Source organism: Lygodium microphyllum, chromosome 20 (genome assembly GCF_053477565.2).
Source record: "Lygodium microphyllum isolate KBCC chromosome 20, Lygodium_microphyllum_v1.1.10, whole genome shotgun sequence".
Lineage (NCBI taxonomy): Eukaryota > Viridiplantae > Streptophyta > Polypodiopsida > Schizaeales > Lygodiaceae > Lygodium > Lygodium microphyllum.
This window is the reverse complement of record NC_141154.1, coordinates 105,856,250-105,869,033: the sequence shown is the minus strand read 5'-3', so window position 1 is coordinate 105,869,033 and position 12,784 is coordinate 105,856,250.

Genomic DNA, 12,784 nt, shown 5'->3' with positions numbered 1-12,784 from the left:
CCACGGCGAAACATTACATCCTCTCCCCCTTAGAGAACTTGAGATGTCCTCATCTCGGAAGAATTGGGGAAGATAAGCATTAATGGGGCTTAAGGCCTGTGGGTTAGGACCCACCATGTGTTCGCTTCACTACTCTTAATGATTCAAGTAGTGCAACTCATATTATTGCAATTAATCGTAGGTACAAGAGTAGGATTTATTCCCAATATAAGTTGTATTACATGTTGATAAGATTTTTCTAGGATTTCTAATCATCCTGAAGAGGTGTAGTAGGTTCATGGTCTTTGTCTTCATCAGATTCCTCTATATATCCGAAGATGGCACTTGTGTAGCTTCATTTCCTTGGAGGTTCCATATCTTCTGACTTAAGTCAAGGAAATCTGCTTAGATGTGGCCTAGCTCATTGCAATGGAAGCATTGATGGTAGGAACATCTCTTATGGATGTGTCCTATCTCACCACATGTGTGGCATCTCTTGCCTTGATATCAGGAATCCTCTTTGTCACCATTGCCTGAATTAAGTTCTTGGATAATTGGCTTTGCTCGAAGTAATGCATCTTGCAAGTCTGTTGGATACATTGCTTCAAGACGATGGTTTAGAGGAGTCTTCAAACCATGACAAAACTTGGATACTTGCTGTGCAATATCCATAGGTGGTGTATATTTTAATTGGGTTACAAACTTCGAGTAGTAGGCTTCCAAGGTTAATTCCAGCTGCTTAAGCTTGAATAATTCATTCATCCTCAAAGTCTAAGTAGGTTGATGGAAGGTATCGTTTGTGCACAACATCTTTCAGTTGAGCCCAAGTGATAGCAGCTTCAGAAACACCTTGATCTTTGCACCATTGCTTTCACCATATCTGAACATGGCCAACTAGGCTTTCATTGCTTCATTGGTAGCAGCAGTTCCCATAACAGAGAAATAGTCATCCATCAACTCAATCCATATGTCTGCCTCAGCTACTACATCTATTCCTTTTCCATCAAATTCGGGTGCTTATTTTGCTTGAGAAGGAATTTCCTCTCTTGCATGTCAGCATTGGATGCAGAAGGTGCCTGATAGTCAAGCCATACCACTTAGGTTATTCTATTTAGGATATCCATATGTTAATCAATCATATATCATTATGAAGTTTTACTATGATACCAACTATAACATGCTCGCCTATTAGTTGTCCAAGCACATTTTAGCGGTCCATCGAGAAACGAATCTAAGCATCACTGCCCGGGACTCCCATGGAATATTACGGGGTTTTTCGCCTAGGGTTTCTAGAGTCCGCCTCGCAACGAAATGTTCGTGGTCGAACGCACTAGGATTGACTTGAAATTTGGGTTCCTGGTTGTCAAGATCTCTTGATAGCATTCTACAATTAGGGCTCCTGGACATCCTACTTTATGTAGAGATACCTAAGCCAAAGTTGACCCATACTGTAGCTGGTTCAAAGAGAATGGAAAACAAGAGGGATGTGCTGCTCGACCTCTCTGCCTGTAGGACATAGTCCCATTTTGATCCCCTAAAATGGCATGAATCGAGGCTCTAATCTAACAATACCTAAAGGTCGAACATTGATAAAACCTTGTGAGAAGCCTCCCAGTTCTTTGGAACCACCCTATCGTAGGACAGACCCATTGGGAGTTCTGCCCACCCTATCGTAGGACCACCCTATTGTAGGACGGACCCATTGGGAGTTCTGCCCACCCGCTTCCCTCAGTAGGCCTTCTTTAGTTATCTAATTAGGTCCTATCACATTAGGTGTGACATGAAAATCAGCTTCATTAATTAAGCCTTTTAGGAAACATGGTTTGTTTGCATAATTTATGGCACAGACATGAATACAGAGGGAGTAGTCTTTTTGTCAAACAAGTTCCTTAACTTATCTTCAAGTTAATCTTTGTCTCTTGCCCATACAAGAGAAATTATGTATCCCTTCTGTCCAACAGAAGTACCTAATCCAAGGCACATGGCACCATAATTTCCATCCATTATCTAGAATAGGATCTTCCAATGCCACAGACGTTGGGCTCATGGGAGTCTTCAACTTCGTTTTGGACTAGGCAAGGGGTGTCTAGAGCTCCCTTGACCCCAAACGACCTAGGAGTGAGACACAACTTCCGTGGTTGGCCTTTTCACCACTCGACCTTTGACATGTGAATCGAGCCGTGCCCTCTTAGGTTGAAACACAGCGTGACCTTTGAGATGATCCATCCGCACAAAATATCCTTCCTTAATTAGTCCAATTAAGAACCGAGCACAATCAAGGCAATCAACCTAATATCATCTTCCAAGGATTTTCTTTATTTTCTCATAGCAACTTGTCATCATTGACCCCTGCCATTCATTTACCATCAAATACAAGCACTTGGAATAATCATCCATCACATCCCACAATTAGTTTAATGCAAAAGCATTTAGGAGTTATTCGATCAATCGACAAAAACAATGGTATCCTTTTCCAAACATTGCAGGAATAGTCGTGATAACCTTTCCATCGCATATTTACTCTCCCCCTTGGGATCATGAGCAGTTTTACATAAAATTTGCTTAGCATACCCTTCTTTTGGCTAAGGCATATGTTAAGGTTTCAAACACTATACAAGACATAAGTTTTAGTAGTCACTTACGTTGGTCGATAACCCAGCCTTCTTCCCAACAAGTACAAAAGCATCGATCATTCCTCAAACTTAGGGTTTCCTAATTCCTTGAACTCTTCATTTTCCATGGAGCTATTGTTGCATCTAGCCCAACCTCGAATAGGATTGATAAACATAGTCGCTATCGGGTGAAACTCAATGCATTTTAACTCTAATCCTTATGGTCATTGTTTGTGTTAACTATGCACATTATCAAGATCCCAATGAACTAACAGATTCGTGATATTAGCGAGGGCTTGGGCAAATATCTTAGAGATTGAAGATTGAATTTCCCCTAAGCTAAATTACTTACCATGCAATCCGCCAAGAGTGCAGGCTACAACATACCTTCAGTGTGGGATAAATACGTGTCTATTATTTTCATGAAAAGGAGAGTCAACAATACCTTGGAACCTTGTATGCCATTCATGCTACGTATGGATTTGTCGCATAGCATCTAGATGCACTTTACAACTCCACCTTTCGAATACGTGAAATGAAATTTATCCTTTTCGAAGACCTATTCTCGTATAGCATAATATGGGGCCTAATGTACTTCATGCGAGAATCAAAGCAAGTATTCATCAATTTGGAAATACATTACTTATGACTAGTACCGCAGTTGGATGGGCAATGATGTCCTCACTCGAGGCTTTCGTTGCGGGATTGCCATCCATGTGTGACCTTTTCTGCTTGGGGGCCATTCTTGATCTTCGTCTCCCTTAGGCGCGCGAGTTGCACAAGACTTCCATACCTTGTGCTTGATTAGTGGGGCCAATTGGGGAGAGAATTAGGCTTGTGGGTGGAGGATTATCTTGCGGAAAAAGGGTATAGTGATTCAAGGGCACACGGGGAAAAAAGAGATGCATGTGGCCACACTCTTAGGAGGGAAAGAGAAAGAGTCTCTCTCTCTCTCTCTCTCTCTCTCTCTCTCTCTCTCTCCCTCTCCCTCTCCCTCTCCCTCTCCTTCTCTCTCTCTCTCTCTCCCTCTTTTTCTTCTTCTTCTTCTTCTTTTCCTCTCTCTCTCTCTCTCTTAACCTCTCTCTCTCTCTTTGGCAGTAAGGGGGATTTCTCTCTCTCATGGCAACAAAAGGGGGGGCAAGAGGTGGTTTCCTTCCTTTCTTTCTACATGAGGGGGAGGGGGTCTATATAGGTGCTGGGGGTGTATTTTTTTTTGGGGGGGGGGGGGGGGTGATGTGGAGTGGTGGTGGTCTTTTCCCACCCACCACTTGTCATGGTGGACTGGTCGAGAGGGGGGGAGGTAGTAGGCACGTGGATTCCCTCCTCCATCATTGTTATCAATGTGTCCTCCCGCCTTGGCATCATCGATCTCCTTCTTTTCCTTCGTTGTCTTTAGCGGCTTTTCCCTCCACGTCGACTTGATTATTGCAGCTCCTATGCCCCGCGGCGGAACATTACAGGAATACTAAGAAAATGGAAAAACTAGTATATGAAAATTTATATTGTCACACCAAAAAACATGTTCTTCATACTTTAATCAACCACGAGAAGAAAAAGAACACTAAGAACAACCAATCTTCATGCAACATCATATAATGAACCCCACGAATTTATCACAACAAATCTTTAATATATTCTTCATAGAAACTACCAAAGAACCAAAATAACACAAATAAATGATCTACTTTGAATGGAATTTATCATATAGTGTTCATATTTCATCATCTTCATAGTCTTTCTCTCCATTCTCTCATGCAAATACAATGTTTCTTTGAAAAAATACTCTCTCTCATATATACTCTCACACACATATGCTCTCTCTCAATAATACATGATAATAACAAAGAGTATTACTCAATAATCCTTTATTGGTCGTAGGTATCCCTCCCAAAAGGTATGCTTGATATGAAGGGTCACTAGAGACACTACAGTGACCTTTGAGAGCTCAATATAGTCACTGTCACTTCAGTCTTCATTTGAAGTCTTCATTAGCTACTTTAGTCTTCATCAGCTACTTATTTTTCTTTTTCAAGCTATAAAGAACTTTTATTTGTGCCTTTTCAAGATTACAAAACATTGATAAGCTAAACATTCATCCAATATAATTCTCACAAAAGCAAAGAAAACAAAATAGAAGATTTACAAAAGCTCTATAGAACACTTCATAGAAGGTCAACAAAAAGGCATAAAAACCATATAGCTCAAAATAAAACCAATTCAAACCATCTAACACACTCTCAATCGTTCTTGAAACCACTCATTAACAATGATAATCTTTTAAATAGAAAGAAAAAAACCAAAGCAGAAGCAAAACAGACCTATCAAAACCAAACAGACACACCATAGAACCAATTAAAACCAATCAAAACATCATAACTCAATCAAAAACCATCACAAGTTGCTCAACCATAATCAAAAAATCCCAAAATACTTCCAAACCATCCAAAAACAATCAATAAATCCTCAAAATCAGCCATTTAGCTCATAAAAACAATAAAAAGCAGCTTTAAAAAAAGTCAATTCAACCCTCAACATATTCCCACACTTAATCAGGGAGTGTCCTTGTGACCTTTGAAAAAAGAGAATAAAGCTCTAAAATAACTGTAATGAAAGAGACCTAACTGTCCTAACTAAGGGAGAGAAGAGAGAGAAGGACTGCAGGAGAAGAGGGAGAGAAGAGAGAAAGACAGGAAGAAGAGAGAGAAAGAGAGGAAAGGGAAGAAGAAGAAGAAGAGGAAGAGGAAGCCATGGAAGCTTGAGAAGCTGAAAAGAGAGTTTCTTGATAAATTCTGTGATGCCTCAAAATACCCTCTTACACCTTATATACCGTAGGTGTGACTGGTAATGAAAGAGACCTAATTGTCCTAACTAAGGGAGAGAAGAGAGAGAAGGACTGCAGCAGAAGAGGGAGAGGAGAGAGAAATACAGAAAGAAGAGAGAGAAAGAGAGGAAAGGAAAGAAGAAGAAGAAGCCATGGAAGCTTGAGAAGGTGAAAAGAGAGTTTCTTGATAATTTTTGTGATGCCTCAAAATACCCTCTTACACCTTATATACCGTCAATGTGACTGGTACGTTCCCATGCCATGTTTCCATGATCCCTGCTCATTACAAACCATCCCGTCTCATAAAATTTTTGTCCTAAAAAACAAGGGATGTTGTCTTGTCTTGTAAGGGTGTGCTGTAGGAAATCAGCCATAACTTTGTGTGAGAAACTCCGAATGGGACAATTGAGGTGTCGTTACGGAGGCCATGAGATGTACTTACAGTCCATGTGGGTGGGGTGGGGCTGCAATTAGGTCAGGACCAAAACTGTTGCAAAATAGAGGGCTATGCAGGAGTTACTAGTGTGCTGTCCCAGATGGTATGGTTGGAGAAAAACAGCCATAAATTCCTCTAGGAAACTCCGATTGAGGCAAATGAGGTGTTGGCACGGAGCCCTCGAGGTGTACTTTTAGCCCATGTATGGAGAATGGGGCTAAAAATGGATCAGGACCAAAACTGGTGCAAAACAGGTGGCTGTCCAGACACAGACTACAGCCCAAAACAGGTGTCATGATTAAGTTCCAACCAATACGGCCTCCTTGAGGTGTGGAAATTCATCCAAGATAGATACTGGATGCCAAGAAGCTTCCTCTATTGGTAGGCCTTGCCATTTGATCAAGTATTCATGGATGGAATGGGTGCGGAGTTGCTTTTCACGCTGCCTAATGACTGCTTCAGGAATATACTGGATAAGGCCCTCCTCATCTATGGGGGGTAGCTCCTCTACATCATCTTTGGGAGTGCCAATGAAAGGTTTCAATTGGCTCACATGGAAGACATTATGGATCTTAGTAGTGGGAGGGAGTTGGAGATGGTAAGCCAAGTCCCCGACCTTCTTAATGATTGTGTAGGGCCCATAGTAACGGTGTGCCAACTTGTTGCAAGAGCCGTCCTTTAGTGTAGCATAACGGGACTTGGGGACTTTGAGGAGTACCAATTCACCCTCTTGAAAGTCAAGGGGTCTTCTTTTTGCATCAGCATGGAGCTTCATGTGCTCTTGAGCCCTTTTGAGGTTTACCTTGCATTGTTGAAGTAAAGCTTGCATGTGGTCCAACTCTTCTTTTCCAAGGGGGTTGAGCTTTTCATTGAAGATCACGGTAGGAAGGGGCACCCGATAACCATACAATGCTTCGAAGGGAGAGACTCCAATGCTCGAATGAGTGGAGTTGTTGTAAGAAAATTTAGCCAAGTGCAGTCATACATCCCAGAATTCTGCACATCATGACAAAAATGTTGCAAATAAGTTTCAAGCCATTTATTGACTCGCTCGGTCTGCCCATCCGTTTGGGGATGATAGGTTGTAGACGGAGCCAATTTGGTCTCCATGGAGCTGAAAGTTATATGCCAAAATTGACTCATAAATTTGGTGTCCCGGTCATGTACTATGACGTGGGGTAAGCCATGCAACTTAAAAACATGCTCCATAAACTGAGTGGCAACTTGAGATGCTGTAAACTGAGATTTTGTAGTAATGAAATGGGCTACTTTAGTGAGTCGATCAACTACCACATAGATGCTATCCCAACCCTTCTTGGTTGTAGGTAAACCAATGATGAAATCTATGGTAATGTGGGTCCATTTTCCTTCGGGGATAGGTAAGGGCTGCAACAATCCACCCAGCTTAAGAGTGCTATCTTTATTTTGCTAACAAGGCACACATCTAGACACAAAGTCTTTAACATCCTACCATAGGCCTTTCCAATGGAAGCTTTTTGAAATGCGGTCATATGTTTTGAAGACCCCTAAGTGGCCAACAATCGGTGAAGAATGCATCTCTTCAAGGATCCTTTGGGTGAAAGGAGAGGCAGGGGGATCAGAATACAACCATGGATCCAAATGAGGCCGTTGTGGAGCTGATATTGAGAGTTGTCATCCATGACACCTTGCTATAATTTCTGAAAAAGAGGACTGAGTTCAACATCAAGCAAGTATGCCTCTTGGAGTTCTTCAATCCAATCATGGTGGGGTTCAGTGATGGATGAAACCTTGCATGCCCACATGCGAGAGAGTGCATCAGCCACTACATTGTCCTTGCCACGGGTGTGGGTAATCTCAAAGTCATAGTTTTGTAGGGTAGCCACCCATCTACGTTGCTTGGGAGTGAGGTTGGGCTGAGTTAAGAAGTATTTGAGCACACGTGATCACTTTTCACCTTAAATCTATTGCCATACAAGTAGTGATGCCACTTTTTAATAGCATGAATGACTGCCAACATCTCCTGATCATAGACATGCAACTCTCTCTCTTTATCGTCCAATTTTCGGCTCTCAAATGCTATTACCCTGTGTTCTACCACGTCCACTAGCATCACACTGGATGGTAAAATCCTTTGAAAAGTCGGGGCATATGAGGATGGGGGCTGAAGTGAGCAAGTCTTTCAGCTGTTGAAAACTGTGATAAGCCAAATCATCCCATAGGAAAGCCTCTTTTTTTAGCCTATCGGTTAATGGTGTTGCAATTGTGGCATAATGGCGAATAAATCTCCGATAAAAAGAGGAGAGGCCAATAAAACCACGCAAGGAGATAGTAGTAGTGGGGGTAGGCCAATCCCGGACACATTGCACTTTCTTAGGATCAGCTTGGATGCCTTTTTCACTAACAATGTGTCCCAAGTACTCAACCTCTGTTTGCATGAAGACACACTTGCTTTCCTTGGCAAATAACCGATGCTCTCTTAGTACATAAAAAATTTGTCTAACATGCTTCAAATGCCCATGTAGTGACTTGCTATAAATATGTATATCATCAAAGAATACCAAAACAAATTGGAAAAGCCATGGCTGCACTATTTTATTCATTAAGCTCCAAAACGTGGCGGGTGCATTAGTGAGCCCAAATGGCATGACAAGGAAATGGTACAAGCCACGGTCGGTTCGAAAAGTTGTTTTGACTTCATCACCCACTCTAATTCTGATTTGGTGGTAACTGGATCGCAAATCAATCTTGGTGAAGTAGCGTGCTCCCTTGAGTTCATCAAGCAAGTCATCAATTCGAGGGATGGGGTATCTATTTTTGACGGTGATCTTATTGAGATCACAGTAGTCAATGCACAACCGGAAGGATCCGTCCTTTTTCTTAACCAATAGAACTTGGGAGGCATAAGGGGAAGAGCTAGGCTCTATGAATCCCATTTCAGTGAGCTCCTTGACTTGCTTAGCTACTTCCTCTCTCTCACATTTAGAGAGCCGATATGGGGGTTTAATGATGGGCTTGGCATGGGGCTCCAAGTCAATCGGGTGATCCACCGATCTCTAATGAGGGAGGGTGGTGGGGGGCTGAAATAGGTCCTCGTATTCAACTAAAAGTGCTTTTAGTGCTGGATTTTGCTTCCCCAAGGTGTGCTGGTCATCATTATCCTTATGCAAAAGCAAGACAAAGATTTGGGAGCGTTTCTTGAATTCCTTTTTGAGTTGTCTTGCTGTTATAAGTTGAAAATCTGCAATTTCTTTGATTTCCTCCAAATGTACAAGCTGACCATGCATTACAAACACCATATATAGCTGAGAGAAGTCTATAGAGCTTTTTCCCAACTGCTGAAGCCAATCACATCCCAAAACAACATCCACGGGGCCCATATCAAGGGTAATTAAGTCCACCTTTGCTTTATAATTTTCGGCCAGCATAAAAGATACTTGTGTGCATACATGGGAGCTCACTTTCTCATTTCCATTGGCCACTTGAATCCTAAGAGGTTGCTGTAATTCAATAGGAACACATGTCAAACGGCCAAGAGTCGATTTATTCACAAAACTGTGCATGTTGCCACTATCTATGAGAATGTATACACTCTTGCCATTAATGTTACCATGTACTCATAGGGTGTTCGGGCTCCTAGAGCCGGTCCATGCATCCATGGAGATCAAGAAAGGTGATACAGTGGTGAATGTGGGGTGCAAAGGGTCATTCCCAAGCATGTCATCAATGGGGCAGCCATCGGGGTCAAAAGGGAACCCGTTCGGTGAGTCATAAAACTGATCGGTGTCAAGATCCTCCTCATATTTAGCATTTTCAGTAAGTGTCATCATGGAAGAGTTGTCATGCAAGTCCTCTTCCAACTTGTCACTATCTTCTAACACATACATGCTATTACACTTGACAATGGCGTTCTTAAAGGGGCATTTGGATGCATGATCAGCCGTGTACTTATCCCCGTATTTAAAGCACAAGCCTTTAGCCTTGCAATCCTTGACAACTTCAAGAGGAATGAATTTTTGACCGTTAGGACTGAAGCCATTCTGTGTCTTATTTTCAGCATACTTTGGGTCACTTTTGGAGGGGGTGCTATCCCAAAACTGCCATATTTCCTTTCAGCATTAAAAGTGGGGTAAGTGGGGATTTTGGGGCTGCCATTCCCTGCATTGTTGTTACGATAATTATTGGCATATGGGGGTTGTCTGATAGGGTATCTTTGCTGTCCTGCTGCATGCCCTCATTGCGATGGTATTTCCGACCATAGCGTTCAGCCAATTCTATGGCTACAAATAGGGTGGGTGGCTTTTGAGCTATTACATCAGCTGCTGATAGATGTGCATCTAGCCCATAAATGTATTTATACAATTTGGCCTCATCACTGACTGCCTCAACATACATGGATAGGTTCATAAATTGGTTGGTGTACTCTCTCATGGTGAGATTTCGCTGATCAAACTGATACCATTGCCTAGCCAAGCGTTCTTTTTCTACCGGGGAGATAAAAACTTGGATTTTCTCTTTGAACAAATCTCCACCATGTGTGGGCAAAACCTTCCAAATGAAGGGAGACAAAAATAATCTTTGTCTCATCGGTATGGGGGTAAATGAGAAAATAGGCTTCCAATTTAGAGGTCCATTTCTCTAATTTAGTTGGGGATGAGGACTGCCCATTAAATTTAGTAAACACAATCTTGTCACACAGTTCATTTGGGCCTTGCTGTCCATGAATGCCATGTGCTACATGCTGCCCATACATGCCTTGCTGTCCAATCCCTGGATGTCCAAAATTTCCATGGGGGCCATGCTGTCCATGCATTACATGAGGACCAAATTGCACATTAGGACCTTGCTGTCCAAAATGGCCATGCTGCCCAAAACTGCCATGTGCATGTTGCCCATTGCCATGTGCATGCTGCCCATTGCCATATGCATGTTGTCCATTGCCATATGCATGCTTCCCATTGCCATGTGCATGTTACCCATGTACTCCTTGCATTCCATGCTGCCCAAGATTTGCATTAGAGCCATTCCCATGAGTGTGCATATAGCTTCCGTTACGGGGAAGTTGTGGTGCCAAGGATGGGCTTGAAGGATTCGTAATGGGGGAGGGAAGGAGGGGTTCATCATGTCGGGTGGAAGGCTCACCCGTCTCATAAGTGCTATGGGGAATGCCATGGGTACCACCAAGTCCTTGTGGGCTATGCCCGGTCTCCAAGGGCTCCAAGGGGGGAGGGCGGTTAGCCTCACGGGGAGGGATATACTCCTTGGGTCGATCCGAGGGGGGTGCAATGGCGGGGATGAGGGAACCCATGCACTCTATGAGTAAGTCCATCTTGGCCATCATCTCGGAATGACAATGATCTTGGTGGGTTTCCATCTCCCTATGGCGTTGTTCCATCTCTCGATGTCGTTCAGCATGATGGGTCTCATGTTGGCATAGGGTTTGGTTTGAGCATAGATAAGCAGTCCATCTCGGGGGCACCCTCTTCAAACATGTCTTCACAATCCTCCTAGGCTGAGTTAGGATCGTTCATTGAGGCACAGGAGTCTCTTATTTCATGCTGGAAGTCCTCCTGGGCCTTTGCTTTACCCTTGTGGCCTGCCATCCCAAGTGCAGTCCACTAGACCCCTTGTTAGAGAAATGACAATATCTTGAGCTAGGAAGCTCCGATCACCAAATTTTTTTATTCAAATTAAAGCCCTTGATTCCCTCTACGAGGTTATGTAAAAATATCTCTGACAGTAAATTATCAGGACTTTGCTGTAATCACTTTTTGTGGGCTGACTATGTAGGACTGTTGCATGTCCCACAGTACTTCTGAGAATAAAATTGAGCTTATCTCCCAAACCATAAAGCAGAATGGGGAGATTTTTGGTTCAAATCAAAGGGGGGGATGCCCTCTTCGAATCGAGCTATGGGGCCCACACTCGATCATATAAGAAGGCTTTGCTGTAATAGACTTTTGTGGGATGACTATGTAGGACTGCTGCCTGTTCCATAGTATCTCTGAGCACAAAACTGAGCGTATCTCCCAAACCGTAGGGCGGAATGGGGAGATTTTTAGTTCAAATCGAAGGGAGGGATGCCCTCTTCGAATCAAGCAATAGGGCCCGTGCTCAGCCACATAAGTAGACTTTGTTGAAATCAACTTTTGTGGCCTGACTGTGTGGGACTGACTGTCTGCAATATCCTGCAAAGACTCCCTCAAGGAGCATACCTTATCCCAATGATGAGGAGCTTATTCCAAGACAATCCAGGGCCTCAACGGTGTTTCTCAATGCCATATAGAGCCATACATCCTTTGCATTTGTAGTTCTATTGCTGAGACCATTTCCATGACTGCATACCTTGCCCTTCTTGCATGCATCCACCATACATTTCCAAGTGATACATGACATTACCAATGCATGTAGAGGGCTGTAGACTCAAATGATCAGGGATCGGGCTATTCCATCAAATGTACCTGCACCTGCAATAATCTTTGGGCTCCGGATCATCGGGAGATGGGCAAAGTTTCCCCTGGGCCAGGTTGTGCATCCCTTCAGGGTCATTGATGGCAAGGGGAGGGTCACCCCTCTTTTGTCTTGCCACCTCGCCTAGCATCGGGCTTTTCCTCACCCGAAATATACATGGCAGACATTTACTATTAAGCAACCAGCATGATATGCATTACAAATTGAGGATTGGGCCTTTCATGATATGCATGATCAATAAGGAAATGGGATGGGGAAGGGGTTACCTTTGCAATTCAGTGACTCACTAATTGCATGACTTACCCTTCTTACAATTTTTTTTTCAATAGGAATCAAACAAGAGCACGGTTAAGGATTAGAGTAAAATCTTGATCAATGGGAAAGAAATTGAAGATTATCCAGCTATGCATGCATTCCCAGGGTGTGGGCTGAGGGTGGGAATCCCATTGGCAATCTCAAACTAAGCATTTCTTCCATCTCTCTCAT